Consider the following 22578-nt stretch of genomic DNA (forward strand, 5'->3'; position numbering starts at 1 on the left):
ATAATTATTTCGGGTTATTTACACCTTCTTCTTGTCACTCATTTGTTAAATATTATTATGTTATTATCAAAACCCTTTATTATACAGACTTAAAATAAATATTGATAAATATTTTATGAAATTCAGTGGCTATACCATTATTTTGGTTTAATAGAAAAGGCAAAACATACACAAATAAATGCTGTTTACACTCGTTAACAATTTAAGTGATTCTAAAAATTCCAAAATGACGAATACGAAATGACTTCCAAGAAACATGACTGTATAATTGAATTGAATGCGCCTTAATTTGCACGTACCGTTTAACAAGAAAATATTTAAAAAAATGCTTATACTTTATTGTGTAGTTTTTTCAAAGGCTAATATTATCTCTGTATATATTGAATTAAATTGGCTGTGGGTTCCTAAGAGATCCGTACTCAACACCAAGAGAATGGTTAGTTAAGCCAGCCTTACTCCCGACAGAAGATCAGAAGCCTCCTGGAGCGATCTTATCGTTCTTGGAGAAACCTTGAGTCGTCGATCATCTTCAGAAGGTGATAGACCTGAGACAAAAATGAAGGCTACCATGGCACTAGCATTCTGTATATAGCAACCGCTTCTCGTTCTTTTCTGAACTTATTTTGAAAGGCCATCTCTTGTCAAGATGTTTGTTTAACATAAATGTGGCATGTATTGTAACGATAAAAGTTTATTAAAATGTATTTTTTAGTACAAATTCGTGCCTAAATAATATGCCTTATAGTGCCCTAATATTTTATTTGTCCTCATCAGGAGCTTTCAATCTTTTCTCGACCGTATTGACTCCATAAAACCAAGCACTTTAGTACATTTAAAAGCCAGTAAAATTCCTAAGTACTAGCGCCGAAGCCATTAAGTAGCTGACAACTCTGACGGCACAATCTCGCGTGTCCAATAACGTACAAAACGGAACGAAGCAATTCGATTTTCGAATTTTGACGGTCCACTTGACGTCGTCACTGACGTCTGTAATTACACGCCCCTCCGCGTGGCGCTGCTTGCTACTTCATACTTTATTGGTATTGCCGCAGATTAAGTTCGGAGTTCCTAAACAATATCTAAACAAACAGCTTTAACACGCCCCTACTTTCAGGAATGCCGAAATTAAAACATGTTATTATTATTACTATGAAAAGTCTCCCAAACACGCCAAGACATCAATGAGGTTTTAAGTTTTCGACGCCGTGAAATAATTTATTGAATAAACAAGATATAAATGTGTAAGTTTGAATATGAACCTACAAATATACATATATGGTTTTCTTTCTATCCATCCTTATATATATCTTGTATTGGGTCCGTCCGACTGTACTTTGCTTAATAAAATTAAGTAAATTCGTAACTTTGGGTAACATTTTATAAATTAATTTTATTATTAGACAACTGTCTAAAATTTGCAATTATTATTAAATCGCACATATCACAGTTACAATTTTGCTAATAATAATAAATTAATTGTGCCTTCCAAACGATGCCCTCTGAATTTGAATTCCACCAAGGTTCCACTACGTTGCACTAATACCAAAATAATAAAAAAAACTAACTTGTCCATTAAACTTGTACAATACAAGTTAAATTGAGTTTCCAGGGTCTCATTTGACACCAGCCTTACTGAAAACACTTCAAACGACACAATATATAATTTACATACAAACAGCGAAGGAAGCGGGTCCCAAATCCAAGGATTAACATCAAAGGCTCACCGCAATTCTGAAAATGCGTTTTTATAGAAACCTCTTTGATGAAGCAGATTGTCGTTTGCGACTGACTTTGGCCTTTAGCCGATTACATTATATCTTATTTGGTTTCTTGGAATCATTATTGGATCTTGGACGGGTCTTTAAGCACAATTTTATAACAATTGATCGTATTTGATATTCCGTTATCCGTTTCCGCGGTACAACAAGCCCTATAGGGCTATAGGGCTTAGCTAGCCCTATAGGGCTTGTTGTACCGCGGAATATGCTTGAAAGAAGAATTAAGAATATACATAGCGCTAAATCGCTTGCATCACACTCCACATACACACTCTCACAGACATTCCCTGATACACCATCACCCAACACACATGAATAAACTTATTACTTAGTTAATCTGTTTCCTTTCTAAGTATCGTTAATGAACCTTTTTGTTATATTATATTATGTACTATGTCTATAATATATTTTTTTGTTATATATAATTTAAGTTATCTATAGAAGTACGAAATAGTATCTTCTTCTTCAAGTGCCTCTCCATTACTGGAGATTGGCCGTCAGTTTCCTGAAACGCTTCCTGCGCCAGATGTAGCAACTCTTCCGCATTTGCAATACCCGTCCACTCCCTAAGGAGGAAACGGACGATGACCTTGTATTATGTGACACCGTGAGTGACTTTCCTTTTGACATTTCGTACCTATGTTAGACTCTTTAACTCTTTCCTAGAAGGACGTAGATTAGTTTTTGACTTTGATGTAGGTAACACAATGTACACTAATGTACTTATATACGTCAATAAAGTAATACATATTAAATGCTTTTAATTTTGCATTTACTGCCAGTTCTAAAATCAAGGGCGTAGAACTATCCATAAACTCTTCGCCACCTTCATCTTCTACCGTATTTACCACGGAAGGTGTTCGGAGTAGTTGTTCCAAAAAATATCTATCTATCTTTTATCTGTTGAGTTTCATCACCGGACGTCAATTCGACTAGGGTCCATCAAGTCGCAATCACGAGCCCTTAAGCTTAAAGAGTGTCCATGGGCGGCGGTATCAATTAATATCAGATGAGACTCCTGATCGACTGCCCCGTGTTTTATAAAAAAAAATAATGAATTTATGTGTGTTGACGCACAAAAGTTAATTTCATTAATATTAATCCACGGGAATCAAATCCTGGTACCTTGATTTGTTATTAACCAACTCATTAATTAACCAACCCGTTCTTTATTCAATTGATACTAACTTTTTGTATTAGTGAGGTTACAATGTTAAAATATATTTTGTAAAACTTGTAAAGGTTTTGACGTACCTTTGCGCAAAAAATCTCTTATATACACAAGTATATCGGTAAATAATAAAATCGCGCTATTTGAGATAGCTTTAACAAATGCATGAATAAAACGTAAATATTGTTAATCCAATAAGTCTTCCATTAAACAAACCTGATGTAGAACTCGTCAGCGAAAATATAATATTTTGGTACAATTATTTTGGTAGTTAAGGCATCGTGAAACATATAATATGGTTTTTATGTAATTAAAATGGTTTTGTTAGTAATGTGTCATTGTTATACCGAAAGTTTAATTAATTTTTCTTAATGTATTTTCAATGTTTATTAGTAATCATAACAATCAAGTGTACGGTATTTACAATTGTGTCAACCTACATAGTAATAAGAAACGCTTAAAAAAATAGTTAAACGCTTTTCTAAATAAGTTACACTAATTAATATTATTCCTATATATATTATTAATTTCTCGAACAAAATATTCACGTTCCAAAGCTCTTTATTTTTCCTAAATATGAGGAAACTATCTATGTTTCCAGATAATTTATTTTTCTAATCTGTAGATACAGATAAATATTTATACTTCGACTTCACTTTCTATAGTCTTCATAATAAAATCTATTATTAATTAATATATTATATAACCACAACTGTTGTAGCATGTAACATTTATTTATTATTTATTTATTTCAAACATACAACATATTTCCCTTCTTCGGTAAACACTATGTATATAAATTTATTCAGAGGTTTTAAAGGAAAATAATTAAAACATCATTTCTAACATTAAATGTAAAACTTATAAAGGCTTGTTTCCGACATTTTATTATGGCATATGAATTTCGCACGTTGAACTTGTTAGATGGAGCCCTTATGAATTGGAGTTGTGGGCACTTATACTTCCTATCCTGGTTGATCCTAGCATAGGTATGCAAAACGATTCATTTAAAAAAATGTCTATTTGCCGTTTATGCGTGCCCCGTACTAAATAGAGGACAAAATACTACAGATTTATATCATTTCCGATGAGTTTAAGCATATAAAAATTATCTGTATACATACGGTCTATTATATAAAAGCAAGTCAACTGTTTATATATCTAAAGAGGCGTACTTATATTTATATTCTAATTTATGTCATTTCGGTATATTATTATAAAAGTGAGGTTGGTCTCTTATTTAAAACCACCTTCGAAATATACTTAGAATGCTCTTATTTGACATAGGCGGTAAAAAACTTTAATTATACTTATAGTTCTTTAGTTCCCAGAATCTATGGGTAAGATGACTTCATTAGTAAAAATTAAACAATTATTTCGTAAGGAATACAACCCAGTCCCGCGCGATACAAATCTAGATAATAACAAATAAATGTTTGAAGTAACAAAACAAAAACGAAAAGTAAATGCTTCCGCTAAAAAGATAACAATAAAGAGAATTAAAATACCTTTTCTTAAAGAAACCGCGGACATATTGTAACAAATATAATATAATATATATATATATATATATATATTATATTATACTATATATTATATTATACCCCAAAGCATGAACGCACTGCATAGGTTTTTATTACATATTTTTATATCTAGCGTTCAATCACTGGTCTAGGCCAAGGCGCACTTAACATAACACGTGCATTACTCACAAAATATTTTCATAAAAGCGAGCGAGCGAAACGCACCCGAGCGACCTACGGTTCCCCTCCCGCCCCTGACAAAACCAGTTCAGTTCGTACCCGGCCGCTCCGAGCGTCGGTTGTTGATTGCGCGGGGTATTTTATTGTGTTACGAAAAACCTAAATCCAAACCTGTGTTGTGGATTATGTGCATGTGAGATTGTGATTCCAGCTTGTGATGTTTTGTGTTAGTGTCTTATAGTGGATTTCTCTTAAAAGTGTGGGACGGCTCGCGTCTGCCGCCGGACGCCTCCTCTGGTCTCAGGATATCATTAAAGGTATGTAACACCGGTTCATTGTTGTAAGGAATTCTTTCTTAGTTAAATCGATAGGTTGAATTCGGTTTGAAGTTTTAAAGCGTCGTTGAAATGCGGATTGTCAGGAATCGGGATTTGCATTGTAGATGCGCACGGCTTGATAGGTTGTGTCGTAAACATAAAACCGAGCAGGTTAAACTTCGTGTCCGGAGCTTAGTGACTATTAATTAGCTTGGTAATAAGTAACGGTACTTATCTCTAAGATTTGTAACTAAATAGTAAACACTTGTTAGGATATTACGCTAGTTCTGATTATTCCAAATTCAATTTTTTTTGACAAAGCGTCTTTTTGCATAAACATACGGCACAGACTAGCAAAAACTAAAAAAACCGTTTCCAGTTTACACGGGCTTAGGTAATAAATAAGTTTGCTTCTGGTAACAAGCTTTAGAAAATATATTAAATAATATAAATTATAAATTTTATTTTATTATATAAACTATATATGTATATATTCTAATATTTCTATCTGAAGTATAAGCACTGTTTTTTCGTATTAATCTAGAAAAAATATTTAAATAGGCTATAATAATGAAAGCTTTTTAGTATATTTGTAACCAATAGATATTTATGTATCTTAACATATTAAAATTAACAATACGTGCTTGCATATTACAAAATTAATTAAATGCACCTGTCTTCATTTAATATTCAGGTACTTTAAACGTAAAGTTTCCTAAGTGGTAGTGGTAGATAGATAGTAGTGATAGCATATTAATAGTACATAATATATCCAATATTAATACGGTATTAGTTTATACAATAATCCCAATGTGAAAAGAATAATATGTAAGTAGCATTTAAGAATATTGTACATTAATACTGTATATTATTCCAAGTAAGTATAAAATTATTACAACAAATTTCGAATTAATTTCGGCTGGTTCTTAATTAATTAAATAAAGCCAATAAATATATTGGCATTAGCAATACATATTGTGGGTCAAATATTATAGGACTCTTTCCAAATAGGTATGTATGTATTTATAAAGATAACAACTTCGTTCTCACGAATTTGATTATCTCATTTATCTTATCTATGTTGCTTAATATGATAGGCCTCGTAATATTAATAACGGAAACTAATATTATTAGTTAAAGTTTGTGAACTTAATAGGGAAAACCAACCGGAAGGTTTAGTATTGGCGGTCAATAGATGGCGCAACGTGGATGAAAACAATGAGCCTTCATTAATTCGGAGGCACTAACAATTTGAATCAAAGCTAATTACATAGGGCATAATGGATGGCTTTGTTAAATAGCTTTCAAAACAGAAATCCGTTACAAAATTAGTTTTTCACTTTTATTACTTGCGATTTCGAGAATGGTAAGAACAATGGGGGATGTTGTTGACATTTTATTTATGATTATAGTTATAAAGTGTATTTCATAGTAATAAGGTGTACTTGTAATATACCTAGTACTAATTAATGTCAAATAATAATGCCAAGTTTTAACTATATACTTAATAACTAACAGATAAGAACACCATGGCATCTGTATTTGAAAAGAAAATTCTATAAATGAACTGTCATAAATTTTTAAAATTCGAACGCCCCGAGCGAAAGAATGTGACGTGCAATACATCAATCGTTGGGGCGTTCCAGCATAGATGCAACCGCAATTTTATTTTCCCTAGTCAATTAGCCCACGGCGATGCGAGTGCCGCGACATATGTCGACATCTGTTCGACTACCAATGGAACACGCATTTCCGCTTCGAGATTTTTTACGCGGTAAATTAACGACACATTCGTAGAGCGACACGTGCGTTCGAAATTCGAATGTAAGTGAGCATTTTTTCCAACAATTGTTTTGACTGTCGTTTGAGGATATTTAAGCGTCAGGTATCACCTAAGATTACAGCTATCTGTGACATATGTTGGTGCCCTAAACAAAATTTTTATTTTTTATCAAGAACAGCCCAGCCCAAGGTTTATTGTTTCTTTTCTACATCAAAATCTATTCATAGATCCATCCGTCTATAGATTTTGAAAAAACCTACCTACTTTATCATAAGTTTTTGGTAAAAGGGAACAAAAGGTTACTTTCGTACCTCAATATCGCATGTAGTTCTAATAATAGAAAATCATAAAATAATTGTAAAGTGTATGTAGAAATTAAAACCGATATCACTTTAATCTAACATGAAACGACGTTTTGCATCTTACACGCCATACTCATTCATATCCTGTCACAAATAAATGTCTGTGTCACAGATAATGTCAGGCTTGACTTATCTGATGCAAAGGATACACACAGAATTCACATTAATGATACTGGTAACTGGCAATGAAATTCGATATTTAAATGGGGTTGCTAGTAAATTTATAACGTAATCTTTTTTACTTTTTTGAATATGGAATATGGTTTTTAAATATTTAAAGAAAAAAGGTTTTTAATTTCAAAGCGTTAATTTATATAATCTGTGTTTTGTAATAATTAGGTTTTATTTTCATAATTATACATACGGTCAGATAATTTATATACTTACTAAATTATGTTCAAACTTTCGAAATTCAAATTCTCTTTGAATTTAACTGTCTTACCGGCTCGGACCTTAACAATGAACGTAAGTGGCGAGAACTTATCTCGGTATTTAACAGTAAAAAATACTGGATCATCTTTTACCGTTATCCGAACTGCCAGTTATGAAGATAACGCGTGGTCTAACTTAACTGGTCAAGTGAACTTTGAATATTTATAACCTTAGATTACTTAAAATATAAATAACTTTAAGGGCGTAGAAGCTTACTCATACAGAACCTTAATGTAGCTTAATTGATAAATTATGGTAAATTTTATATTTTACATACCAAGGTATTATAAATCATCGCAACTCTCAGTGTATTGAGGTTTTGTAACACGCGAGCGCAAGATTGTTAATACAAATTAAATTAATTTGTTTTAAACATTAAAAAAATGAAGTAAATGAATCTAAAAAAATATTTACATTGTTTTAAAAGAGCTGGGGACACAGGTATTTTTTTAACTTAAGTAAAAGGGTTCCTGAATCTTTTGCATTGTAATTCACAAGTTTATAATAAACACATTTTTTTATAAATACATTGTATACACTAACGTCAGAGTATTATTTAAAGTTACAGTGCCAGTTAACAGTTCTTAGTTTGAAAACATCGATTCAATTTTTAAGACATATTTGACATCTTAATTTCATTCTAAATTACGCGTCACAATTATACTTCCAAGATTTTAGCGTTTGTACCTACTGTGAAAATAAGGTTTTTTTTTCAAATCAATGCCTTATTGACGTATTAGACAATTCGGTACAAGGTCTTGTCAGGAGTTTTACTGAATAACAATTTCTACAAATCAGTTATATACGGAAAGGTATTTCTATTATACTTTAGTAAGGGATACAAAAAAATCTGTAATTAAACCATTTCTGTCAAATTTTCCTTTCTATAAATAGTATTACAAAACATTAGTAGCACGATTACCAATTATATTCATAATAAAATAATTTAAAAAATCCAGATTACAAAAATCAACGGAAATATAGAGTTACGTGACATAATCGATCTAATAAAACAAAATGACATCATAGTCAAATGAAACCAATTTTTATGGCGGGAAATTAAACGTCAAACTTTCCCGCTCAAGCCATTATTATTCATAGACTTGTGCCTTCAATAAACGTCGCTACTATTTATGTAAAAGAAATCTTTAAATTATGAAGTACCTTGACGTATTTTTAAAGACGCATTCGGAAGCGCCATTTTAATAGTGCATGCGTTTTTTTGCCCGTAAGAGCGTCGCTGTCATGGATGTATTTACGTAAATAAAAATTAACCATTATAAAACAAAAAACAAAAAAACAAAAATTCCCAATAATTATGAGGGGAATAATTGGAAGTCCTCCAGGCTAACTTTATTTCTTGAAATATCTTAATAAAACAATGTGTACTGTCTATTAAAAATACAGCTGTAGGCCTAGAAAAATCTGATATACACTAAAGAACAAATGATATGAGGGTTTTGTTAACTGTACGATTAATTAAAATACAAAGGGTATTTTAAGATACCAATCAGAACCGGTCGATAATCAAAACTTTGCAATTGTAATTATTAATGCAAGGAATAAAAATAATTACATTTCTTTGATTTTCTTATTTGGTGATTACGACGACCGTAATCATTTACTTAATAAGACGTTTATGTACTATTATTTTTGAGGGGGATTAGGGTGTGCAGTAAATCGCGTACTTATACTTAAGTGGCCTCTTATTTGAAAATAAATAGTTTACTGTGTACCTAAGAAAGAACCGGTAATCTAGATTATATTCCCTATCATATCCGACCCATAAACTCGCAAAATAATACGAAATTCATCCTCTCTCTTCAATTTACAATAAACCTTATTTGTTACGGCCAAAATTGTGCGTACGAAAAGCAATAAAATGCAACCTTCACACCTGGAATAAAAAAGTATAAATTACACCGTTTAAGTGCTAAATAGGAGGGTGATTGACACCTTGAATACCCTTAATTGCTGCTTGTTAAATAATTACACTGGATTTAAAGTGCTTTTAAAAACTGAAGAGATTTTCTTAGAGAAATGATTTTCCTCCTACGCAACGCGGACTGTACTCCGAACATCGGCTGTTATTATACATAGCAATTGCGTTATACCTTTTGGATCTCAGTCCAGATTTAGGCAAGTAGGTGATCAATCTGCTGTGCCTGACACCGTCGACTTTTTGAGATGGATTTATCTGTGCCCATATGGTGAAGGAACGGCAGCGTGTGTCAGGCTCAAACAGTCCGACTTAACTTTAAAAAATAATGATTACGAAACCGATGCAGCAAGTCCCAGCTCTAATGTTCGAGCGCTATTTATTTTTTTATTAAGTAAATGGTGAAAAGATTTTTTTTGATCAAAGAAAAGAAAAAAAATATATACTACATATTAACTACGATTTCTCAGACTATCTGCCCATGACATGTTAATGGCACATAATAATTTTACACTTACATTTTTAATTAAACTGAATCAGAAAAAAACAGGGTGAGAGGATCTTGTTTAAAATTGTAAGTGAATGTATAAAGTTTAATCTCTATTCACACATTTTCTTTCACTGTCATTTAAATCACTAAACAGCATATTTATCTGTATAAAAATAAACTAGGTCTCGGATTTATAATAGTATTTGTTAGGGTCAGATTACCTAAGGCACCGTTTCACGTAGAAATCATCTAGATCGATTTACCATTTATAGCACTTTACGACGCTCTCATTGTTTTATATCTCAATGTTTTCGCGAGGTTTAAAATATATTGCTCGTTTTGTTGGCAACACTATCCGGATTTGCGTGTAGAAGAAGAAATGTATCACTGGCAGCGATTGGCGTCGTTAAATTCTGAGCACGCTGGCTAAATTGTAGAACATTTCGAGCCATGGTAACAGGTATCGGAACTGTGATTGTAACTGTGATTTCTATATATACTAATACTTGATATTTCTATTGTATCTGATATCACTTTCTTTAAAATATTTGCGTAAGCTAAATATCTAAGTAACTATGTCCATGAAAGTGCTTTCAACGTGACAATATCATCCCTGAGGTCGTAGTTTCAATCCCCGGCTGTGATACATGAAGTGAACAGATTTATTTATTTAAAACTCCTTGGTAATATAGCAGTTATTGTTATTTGTCACAGTTCAAAATTTTCAAAGTTCGACACTTAAACCTTTCTTCGTATTTTACGAGTTCCGTATGACTATGAGATTGACTTGAAGGTTATTTCGCGAATTCATTGCTGAAGTTACTTGACATCAAAATTTTGGAAGCTGTACATTAAATTGGATTGCTGTCTTAAAGGCTTTCTCATGAATTTATAGCTACAATACGCGCGTGTTTTGTAGCTATAAAAAACACGCGCGTATTTTATTTGTGTTTTTAGCGGTCCGTTTTTGTTTTAATAAATTCCAACTTACAACTTTTTAAAGGTGCTAAAGGTTGTCTATTAAGTAATTAAGTATGACACCATCCAAAAAGGAATTTCAAACAAATGGTGACTTTCACTATAATAATACTCGAAGCAGAACTAATCAAAGCGCACGACCAGCCAGGATCCAGAAGATAAACCACTTATTACTTATATGAAAATTGTATTCCTTAAAAAAATATAATTAGAGAATTATTACTGAATAATATGATTTGCTCCAGTTCAAACAATTTGTATGACACACGTGGCGATAAACAAGTAGCGGAGAGTTTCTAGCCCGCTCTACGCCCCTGTCTTGCGAACTGGTAGTAAATGTAAATTAAGAATCAATTTAGCTTTTTTTCTGTAGACGTTCATAAGTGTACTTGACACTTGAAAAATCTACTGTAAGTTTAAAATAAAAAGCTCATCTTTAAATACAAAAATTGTTATTTGTTTTTTGTGTAAAACGTGTTTTTTTCTACGTTAAAAGAAAAAGGAACAAAAAGCTTTATCGGTCTTCTAGGCAAACTTAATTAAACATTGTAACTAATAAAATTTAAACATATAGTATTTTTTTAATTATTGAAGGATCATGATAATATTTATAAACATAACTGTGCGTTTGTAGACTCCTAAACAGCTGGACATATTATATTATGAAACGTTTTGTAAATTTTGAGGTTTAGGTTTTATTGATTTGACCGATAAGGACGTCTGTCGGTGCCCGTTCTATGTACAATAAAGATCTTGAACACAGGTGCATATAAATTTAGGATTAGAGTGATATTGGAAGTATACGTATAGTATACAATATAATATATATATATAGCAATTGCGTTATAACCTTTTGAGAGTGTCCATGGGCGGCGGTATCACTTAACATCAAGTGAGCCTCCTGCCCGTTTGCCCCCTTTTCTATAAAAAAAAATGTATAATACAGAATCGCTATACTTTTTTATATATCTAACAGGGGTGAAACAGGCAGGAAGCTCACCTTATGTTTTAAAGCGACACCGCACATAACCAGAGGGTTCGCAAGTGCGCTGCCGGCCTTTTAACGATGAGATCAAGACATTTAAAATTATCGTAAAATATCGATTTTCTCTAATATTGAGCTTTACTTATATAGAAAGCGTCACGTTTCGCATACCATTGTACCATTTACATCAGGTAAAAATCCCTCCGTTTTGAGATAGCCACTAATTGAGCCGAGACGAGCCGAGTGTTTACGAGACGAAACGAACCCAATATCTGTCTCACTGGACGCTTTTTATAAAGATTCAAATAAAACGCAGGAGGACGACGTGTGACCGTAAGGTTCAGTGTCAGCTTTTTAATGAATAAACTCATCATTTAATGTTGCCCTGTACATGTATTTTTTGCTTTGTTAATTTTTTTTTTTTTAAATACTTAAATAATTATACCTATTGTATCTTATGTATTCTATTAACTAATTTATCTATTTACAATCAAAATCTGTTACACATCGAAGTAAACTACTCATTAGTCGGAAAAACCAAAAGTCGTAACAGCCGATGACTTTGTTATTAGTACTTACCTAATACTAATTCAGCCGGGACCTTTGATTTTGGCCAAAACAACCGGTATGCTGTTCTAAACAAAACAATGGCCAAAACATTGTAAACGGGTTGAACTGTATTGAAGGTTTTGTTTTTTTTCTCTCTTAATGGTTGCCTGGAAGAGATCGTAAGGGGTAAGACCATTAGTAGCCCTTCATTTCATTTTGTCAGCTGTTTGCAGTGGTCAGGAATAAATAAAGTAATGATTACTATGTATTTTGTTATTATAATTAATTTCCACGAGTGAAAGACAAGGTTTTGATACTGACAGTTTCGTTTACAATCTCTTAAGTCTATCTCCTAAATGGGTTGAGAAATCATCGCCTGTCACAAAAAATATGATATAAATTCATTAAAGCGTAATGCCATCTTAAATCTATTTATTTTATAAATTTCTAGAATAATATTATTTTCGATAAATCCTCGGCAATTTTCTCTCAAGTGCAATTAAGTTTTTATTTTATTATTGTTATTAATATTGTGTTTCAAATATATTTATGATAGGTGTAATATTTATACTACACAAGAATACCAGACATTATCATTATGTTCATTGGAGGCAAAACTTAACATCGGATGATCTTCCTTGCTTAACGCGGCTAAAACAACCTTTTTTAAATCTGCAGACAGGCGGGCCCATGGACACTCTCAATTCCAGAAGGCTCGCAAGTGCGTTGTTGGCTTTTTAAGAATTGGTACGCTCTTTTCTTGAAGGACCCTAAGTCGAATTGGTTTGGAAATACTTCAGTGGGCAGCTGGTTCCACAAAGCGGTGGTGCGCGGCAAAAACTGCGTTGAAAAACGCAGTTGTGGAACGGCGGACGTCGATGTGAATTCCACCAGTGAATTTCGTATTTTGCCTCGACGTCCGATGATGAAACTCAGCTGCATTAATCCGAACAACTTCTCTGAACACTCACCATGGCAAATGCGGTAGAAGATGCAGAGTGACCCCACATCTCTACACACAACCTCTTGAAACTTGAAAACAGTACTTAATTGGCAACTTAAATAGAAAAAAAATGGGCAGCTCAATGAATAAATATTAATGGCTAGCACTAAAGACCACATGTGACTGAATTGTTTAGAACTTGAGTATCCGATATATCGGTTTTAAGACGGTACATAAATAAACAATAATTGCACTTTTATCGTTCTTAAGTGTCCCATTTCGACACTTAACGCAATCAAGGAGGGCAAGTACCCCTGGAATTAGATTGAGACATTGTTTTCCATTTTCTTTCCCCTATTTGTGAAACTTATATGTAACTATTGTACCTTGTTGGATGTTTATAAAAGTCAGTCCCTAGCGAAGAACTCTTTCAGGATTGTTTTACCTGTGGCAGTTGCTGTCAAATTATAAGGTGTAATTTTTCGTAAATAACGTTAATCACAGAACATACTTCAACATTTGGTTATTTTAGTGTTTATTAATATTAGATTATTTCTCTAAACTTTTAACAAAAATTTGTATAGAATTCTGATTGTCTATACTTGGTATAGAATAGATAGTCTATGGTATCTAAGTCAATATACGACCTCATTCGTGCGAACGCTTTCCTTTAATGTTTTCACGAGTCGAACTAAAGATCTGAAGAAAAACGTATCGCCTTTTGATAGCTTAGCGAAGTTTTATCTATTTGAAGGAATTGTAGATCAATCTTCGATCGAATTGATCTTGTTCTTTATTTAAAATGGTAGAAATCCCTCCTAATTATGACTCAAAATAATGATATAATACGTATGTATATCTGTGAAACATTTGACAATTTTGAAGTTAAAAATAAAGGTATATATTTCAATTGAATTTAAACCACCAAAAACTGACCAAACCTAATTGACATCTTTACCGTCAGAGTAAAACGATTAAACTTAAATCCAGTAACAATACTTTAACCACGCCATTGTGATTTCCAAAAATTCTGCGCACTTAGCGTTCTTTTTTGCGTAAAAGGAATAAACGATTCATGTCGTCTCACTCACACACAGTACAAGTGGTTTCGGGTATTGATACGGTCCAAAAAAAAGGTTTGCAGGATACTTATGCGCACATGAGCACAATAATTCGTGAAATCGAAACAATGGGCCCATGCTCAAACATTCGTAATGTAATAGTAAATAATGTATAAGTATTTACTGTATTAAGTGTTGGATGCTGTTAATGTTATGTTTTTATGTAGGTAATTTTTTTTGTTTATATAAAGAATACAATATTGTTTTAATGAGCCGGATTCAATTTGGTTCTAAATTTAAATTAAGCGCCAATTTTTAAAGATAACAATTAACGTGACCATCGAGTTTAAATTTAGAATAACACAAACATTAAAAACTGGAGTTTGAGCCCGACAGCCGACAATACTGGGTCACCCCTCATAGGTGTTCGTTTTAATAAAAAGGTACCTGGTTCCCCAAACATGTTTAACATTTTCTTACGACTTGGAGTTTTTGTTACGGATTTTTCGATTGAGATAGGATCGCGGCGTTATTAAAAAAGTTTGTTCTCGTGACGATTCGGGCCAGCATTTTGACGATGTATTTGTTTTAATGTTTCTATTCGACATGTAAATATTTCGCGTAAGCAAACAAAACTAAGATATTATTTATGTCTTTATTGGTTTTATTTAATTGCTATCACAGGAAAAAAAAGCTTTTGTTTTATGTATGAAAAATTATGCTCACTTCATACAAAAAATCTGATTATGTTTACATTCCCTTATAGTAAAAACTTCACCCAACAAGAAAATAATGTAAGACATATTTTAAATCAGACAATGCATACATTTGCTATGTATAATAAAAACTTTACACTAATTGATACCAATAGGTACATAAGTTGTAATAATTACTTTTTGACAAAGGATAGATATAATCTACCTATGTATTTGAAAAGACAGATAGCTGATTCGCTATCATATTTATTGTTTATAACAGCCAAGAATTTGGCTCGACAACCAGCTTCTATTGAGCAGGTTTTAGTTAGTAAGACCTTGGAAGATATTCCAAGACATAGTATTTATAATTTAAATTAGTTACTAAGACAACAGAGAGTCTCTCTGGCAAAGAATTAGTCAGTAAGATAAGTAAATTTAAGAATAATAATAATAAAACTATCAATCTGGTTCAGCAAAATATACAAGGCATGAAAAGTAAATTACTAGAAATTGAGTTGTTTTTGAGCAGTGAAAATATTGACATATTGTGTATTTCAGAACACTGGTTAAAGACATGTGAACTTATGTTCAATTTTTGTAATCATCAGATTGGTAGTTCGTTCTGCAGAGGAAATGCAATACGCGGTGGCTCATTAATATTGCTTCATAAAAAATTAAAATTTAAAGAAAGGAAGGACATAGTGAGCCTCTCTGTGGAACGCCTTATTGAAGTATCCTGTGTGGAGCTGGAGCAATTTATCATTGTTAGTTTGTATAGCCCTCCTTCAGCTCAATATGATAGTTTAGAAAAAATATTAGAGCAAGTTCTGTACAAATTGCAAAAATCCAAGAAAAAGTTGGTCGTTAGTGGAGACTTTAATGTAAATTTGCTTGACAACTGTAATTCAAGTAAACGTATTATTAATCTGTTTAAATCATATAATTTAATTAATAATTTTATTGTACCTACTAGGGTAACAGCCACCACGGCAACATGTATTGACAATATCTATAGTAATATAGTTCCTCTCAACACCTGTATTATCAACAAACTTACATCTGACCACTCTGGTCAATTGTTTGAATTTCAAAATATACTTAAATGTAAAGATCCAAAAAAGACAATATGCACAATACCTGTAACATATGATCGGTTAGACAGATTTAGAAAAAAAATTATATTTAATACGCCATTTTTGCGTAGTAACCAATGCCCTAATAACTTATATAACACATTCTTTGAATCATTTATTGATGAATTCAAAAATGTGTTCACTCCAAAGACTTTTTTGGTCTCGGAGAAACCTACCTTTTGTGACTGGGCACCTCCGGAACTACACAAAAAAAGGCTAAAATTGTATGAATTGTATGATGAAAAACAGTATAATGACAGTGAAGAATTTAAAACTCATGTTAGAACATTTTCAAAAAAATTTAGGCAAGAGTGCAAAATCGCTAAGGCAAAACACTTAAGTAATAAAATAAACAACAGCTCTGATAAGATAAAGGCTACTTGGAAAATTATAAACGAGGAGACTGGAAGAACCTCCAGAAAGGATTCTGAATATAAGATGAACATAAACGGTAAAGTAATTAGTTCCGACCTCGAAGTAGCCTCTGCATTTGAAGAGTTTTTTACTAATATTCCACTAGATACAACCAGCGTTCTGAATTCTTCGCCATCAGCCGCCCTTTTATTATTGCAACAGAATGTTCCTGTATGCAATCGTGAGTTTATATTTAGCCGCATTAGCTGCAATGATATTATAAAAACATTTAAACAGCTAAAAATTAAAAAAACTAAAGATCTTTGGGGTGTATCTGTTTTCATTGTACAATCAGTAATCGATGCTATCAGTTCAGAGTTGGCTATAATATTTAATGAATGTATAGATTGTGGAGTCTTTCCAGACCAGATGAAGTTCAGTAAAATCACACCGTTATTCAAAACGGGCAGCACTTCTGACCCCACAAATTTTAGACCCATATCTGTGCTGCCTGCATTGAGTAAAATTTTTGAAAAAATTATTCTAGATCAATTACTGATACATTTTAATAATAATAAACTTATGCATAGCCAGCAGTATGGTTTTACAAGAGGTCGCTCTACAGCCGATGCTGGCCTTAAATTAATTTCCGAGATTTTAAATGCTTGGGAAAATTCTCATGATGCCATTGGAGTTTTTTGCGATTTATCAAAGGCTTTTGACTGTGTCCATCACGAAATCCTTATCAAAAAACTTCAACACTATGGCATTGGCAAAAAAGCGCTAAATCTTATGGAATCATACCTGAGCGATAGAATTCAGAAGATAAATGTAAATGGAGCTATATCACAGGGATCGTCTGTTACGATGGGCGTACCGCAGGGCTCCATACTTGGTCCCTTCTTATTCCTCGTCTATATAAATGACCTACCATTTCTTGTAAAGGAGCTTCACGAGATAGTACTGTTTGCTGATGACACTTCGCTTTTATTTAAAGTGAAACGACGAAATCCATCACTGGATCCGAGAATGTAAATAGTGCCATCTCCAGTGTGGTTCACTGGTTTAGTACAAATAATCTTAAGTTAAACGAGAAGAAGACAAAATGTATTAAATTTGAAACTACAAATGTAAAAAGTAGTCCTTCTCAAATAATAATTAAAGACGAGGAAATAGACTTTGTTGATAGTGCGGTGTTCTTGGGAATTACCTTAGATAGTAAACTCCAGTGGGGCCAACACATAGAAGGTCTTTCGAATAGGCTAAGTTCTGCAGCGTTCGCAGTGAAAAAGATACGCGATCTTACGGATGTGAACACAGCAAAGCTCGTTTATTTCAGCTATTTTCATAGTATCATGTCATATGGTGTTATTTTGTGGGGTAATGCCGCTGACATTAGTTCGATATTTGTAGTGCAAAAACGGGCTATAAGAGCGATCTGTGGGTTGTCCCCACGGGAGTCAGTCCGAAATAAGTTTAAGGAATTAAATATTTTAACTTTGGCAAGTCAATACATTTATGAGAATATTTTGTATGTGCGGAAAAATATAGATATCTTTAAAAAGAATAGTAGCTTCCATAATTATAGTACTCGTAATAAAGACAAAATTAGTGCACCAACCACAAGGCTGCATAAAACGAGTAATTCTTTCCAAGGCAATTGCATACGTTTTTTCAACAAAATCCCTAGTGAGATACAAATATTGTCAATAAATAAATTTAAATCGTACACTAAAGTAAAACTGCTTGCTAAGGCCTATTATAATATAAATGAATACTTAAACGATCATAGTGCTTGGATATGAATTGCTTCAGTAAAAATAGGTAACGCGACAGAATCTCTCGGCTGCATTTTCAGACTATGGGGCGATCGTCGACATCTACGACTTTTTTTAAATGTAAAGTGGGAACAAACCGTGATTCATGTGGTATCAAATTATTTCAGTATAATTAGTATTATTACTATTTTCTTGTGTAGCCAAGTGCACATTTCAAGGATCGTCATGCTCACTCAAATGTCATTGCTTGTGGCGGCGTCCATGCGTCGGGTTGTCTCTCTCCCTAAAATATGGCGAGGGCATTGGCCCCCTTATATGGCTGGCCATGCGTCATACTCGTGAACGGGTGCTACTTGTGGTGACTGGTCGTACTTGAATTCGTGTTTGCGATGATATTAGTTGTTTATACTACGTCTTTGCGTGTTGTTCTCACGAGTACGTAAGTGCGTGCTCCTATTTCACCATGCCTCCTGCTGATAGAGGACAAATCTTTGTTTTTAATTTTTTTAATTTTTTATTTTTTATTTTTTATTCTTTATTACTCAATATGTCATATGGAACATGGTGTAGTGGTTGCAGCTCCTTACAAGCATTGTGTAAAAAAAAACTTGGCGATTAAAAAGAGTGGCGGAGAGTTTATTGCCAGTTCTTCTCTTCCGTTCTACGCCCTTGATTTGAGAACTGGCAGTAAATGTAAAATTAAATTCATTTAATATTTCTTTTTTTGACGTTCATAAGTGTACATTGTTACCTACATGAATAAATAAATTTTGAATTTGAATTTGAATTTGTAAGACAAAAATAATATTCATAAGATAATATTTACTCCCACAGTGCGTCATATTTTTACCAATAACAACCCTACTTTAAATAGTTCATGGCATTGCCAATTCAAAAAAACAAAAGGCAATCGAGTGACGTGTTACGATTTAAAAAATAAAAGATTCAAAATGGCGCCCAGTCACACTCACAGCTGATTCAGCGTCACCTTCGTCTGTAATCTATTGTTGTAAGGGACTTTTTCTTTGTGTACGACGCCATGATTTTTTGTAACGGACTATTGACAATCAAAAATAGCATTAAGTAAGATGCTTTTATACTTTAACACTGGATGATGAAAGTATCTTGATTGATATTATTACTTACATATAAAGTAAGTATTTTATTTTTGCTTGTGGTTTATTTCCTTCTTGTTGTTGCTTTGATTTGGATTTCGATATTATTAATTTTGGTGTTTTTTTTAAAACCAAAAACAGAGGAAAGATCGTCATCTTACGATTTCTTAGCTGATGTGTAGCTAAGCAAAAAATAATTGTTAGTTAGAAAAGCATGAATAGTGATTATCGTACGTCACGTACTAAGTAATACAGTATTATTTTCCTTTTAAATTACTCATGCCAAACATGTTTAGGTGAGTAGCAAAAAAGGTTTTCTATAAAACATTATTTTATCAAATTCGATTAAGTTTATTGTTGTTCTAGAAACATAATCTTATGTATTATATACATGAATTAAACTCAAATGTGTGTATTTTGCTCCGAAACATTAACTCCTATTTCTAGTATAATCCAAAATTTTAATTCGTGTATTTTTTTCACAGACAATCTAGCGTCTTTTTCAAACAACTAAAATTAATAATAATAATAATAATAATTTATTTATTTTTCTCCCTTAAACATTAACAATAATAATAATTAATCATACAGTGACGGTATTGGGAGACTGGTTTCCAAACTAGGTAAGAACCTGTGATATGGATAACCAGGCTTCCATTCCATAAGTCAATTATTTATTAAAAATCAGTTAACACTAATAGATTATTGATAATCTAAAGAATCTAATACACACATATATATAATATTTTTGTAATACACATAGTATTACAAAAACCCCAATGGGGTGAAAATTGCGTCGTTTCGTTGAATTCAATGAATTAAATTTAATATCATTAAATGTCGAGCGTACATGAATTAGTAAGGAAATCAATGATATATTAAATAACAAATTAATTCAAGCGTTACATATATATATGTATATAATAAAACGTGTTAAGTAAATTAGCGAGTCTGGTACGTGTCTCACTAAACACTGAGTCATGTCTTTGACAATTGGATTTAATACTTAATATAAATAGTCGTTATATGGGCGGTCTAATATGCTAATTATGACGTTGACATGTGTATGTTTTGTCTATTCTTGTCTATGATTATCGATACAGCATTTAGAACGTATGTCTTGTGTTATTGAATGTTAGAATATTTGAGATATTTTTAATTAACGTGAAATTTAAAAAAGTGTAAGTTACTTAAATTTTTTTTGTGGTATTTAGTTTTGTATTATGAATTTGACATGTTGATGTTTTGTTTATTGTTGTCAATGATTATGTGGTATGTCTATGTTGTCTGTTATATTACAATTTAATATGAAATAATTTAAGTATAGTTTCAGAAATTTATATTTTACATACATTTTAAAATGTTTATTCAGACAGGCTTTTATTGGCTGGCGTACCACATCACACACACGCTTTTTAAGACACTTTTTGCACCGCACCACCTCTTTGTGGAAGCAGCGACCAGGTATTTCCAAAATGATGATAGGGTCCTTCAAGAAAAGAGCTTACAATTCCCTGAAGGGTCAGTTGCGGTCCATGTCCAAGTCCATGGGCGGCACTTATCCAATATTAAATGTAACCCGCCGTGACAAAAAAAAAACTAATCGATATCTAAGTAAATCCGTATTTATCCATATTTAAATCCATAATTAAACCATAGAAAAAACCTAAAGCATTCTATTTTGAATGTTCTTTAAGCTTAAACTTATAACTTAAAAGTGTGAACTCTAAAATCAAACTTGGATAATCGTGTGAATACTGCAACAATTTTTACCTGTAATGAAGATGTATAGCGATCAAAGGAATTGTGCAATGCATCTATCCCATTCTTTTATAAGCATTAATCGTGCGACAGAAAGAGATAATGCCGAAGTTCTCAGAAAGGGCAGATGCGCCGGCAAACAGGTATGACCGTTTACTGTTAAAGTATGTAATGATGCGTTTAATATGGCAGCTATTCTTTAAAATACGGCCTGTAATTTATATGGAATTATTTAGTGAAATAGTTGTGTTTAATACAAGTTAAAATAGCTTTTATTCAAGTACTAAGAACATAAATAATACTGCGTTTATGAGACTAAGTATATATACTGCTATAACATGATTCCTAGTGAAATATTAAAACTGCCTTTAAACAGATTCATAACACATAAATAAAAACTAAAAATCTGTAAAAGTTACTAAGTTAATGACTACCTAGAAAACAAAAACGTGTGGCAATAGTTCTAGTTATATTGTTATAATTTGTTTTGTTATCTTAGAAGTGTTGTGAATATGTGTGTAATGGTAAATGTGGTAAATCACAGAACAGATCTTTTTGTTACTTATGTAACGTTAATGACGTTGTGGTTTATGACACATTTTACTTTGAAAAATTGTAATGTAGAGGGAGGGTTAAAACTTACTGCGTTTCTTGCTTGTTCTTCTCAGAACACGGCCTCCTGGAAGTTTTGCTCTTTCGCGAATTTTGTGAACAATCTTCACATCTGAATAAACGTATTTTTCATTGAATTTAATCAGAATAACATAAATTCCGTGTCGTTATGTTTAACACTAACACTCGACTTCCGACGGAGTGAAGGCCTCTCTCCAAATTCTTGCCACCATTATACAATCATTCCCCGATATCCCTTTTACTCGGTCTACCAAGGTTCATGGTGGGCGTCCCCTCTTTTATATTCCCACTGGGCCATTCCAAGTGACGGCCTTTTTGACCCATCTGTTATCACAAACGCGGGCAATGTGATCGGCCCATTTTCATTTTAACTTTTTTGTATGACGTCTGTTATGTTTGTAAGGTTTCATATTACACCGTTTTTAACTTTGTCTTTATGATTCAATCGAACATGGAGTGTTCTATTTAGCTGTATATTTTCTTCCTTGATTCACCTTGATACTACCTACATATTTGCGTGTTGTTACCACAGTAAGTGTATTTTTTATTTTAGATTGTTTGGTCATTGTATAACTTTTTCGGTGTTACTTGTATTTATTGATTTGTTTATGCAAA

At 32.5% G+C, this 22578-nt stretch overlaps 1 protein-coding gene across 4 annotated transcripts in view; it reads left to right on the plus strand.

Moving 5' to 3' along the window:
• The first annotated feature begins 4757 nt into the window (after positions 1 to 4757).
• LOC110995546 (latrophilin Cirl-like) overlaps positions 4758 to 22578 on the plus strand; it is a 256533-nt gene continuing 238712 nt past the window's right edge. For all 4 annotated transcript variants that reach the window (XM_045632236.1, XM_022262753.2, XM_045632238.1 and 1 more), the window contains exon 1: positions 4758 to 4969. The gene's annotated coding sequence lies outside the window, so the exon portion shown is untranslated. The remainder of the gene's footprint in view (positions 4970 to 22578) is intronic.

The sequence above is a fragment of the Pieris rapae genome, chromosome 18, assembly GCF_905147795.1.
Source record: "Pieris rapae chromosome 18, ilPieRapa1.1, whole genome shotgun sequence".
Lineage (NCBI taxonomy): Eukaryota > Metazoa > Arthropoda > Insecta > Lepidoptera > Pieridae > Pieris > Pieris rapae.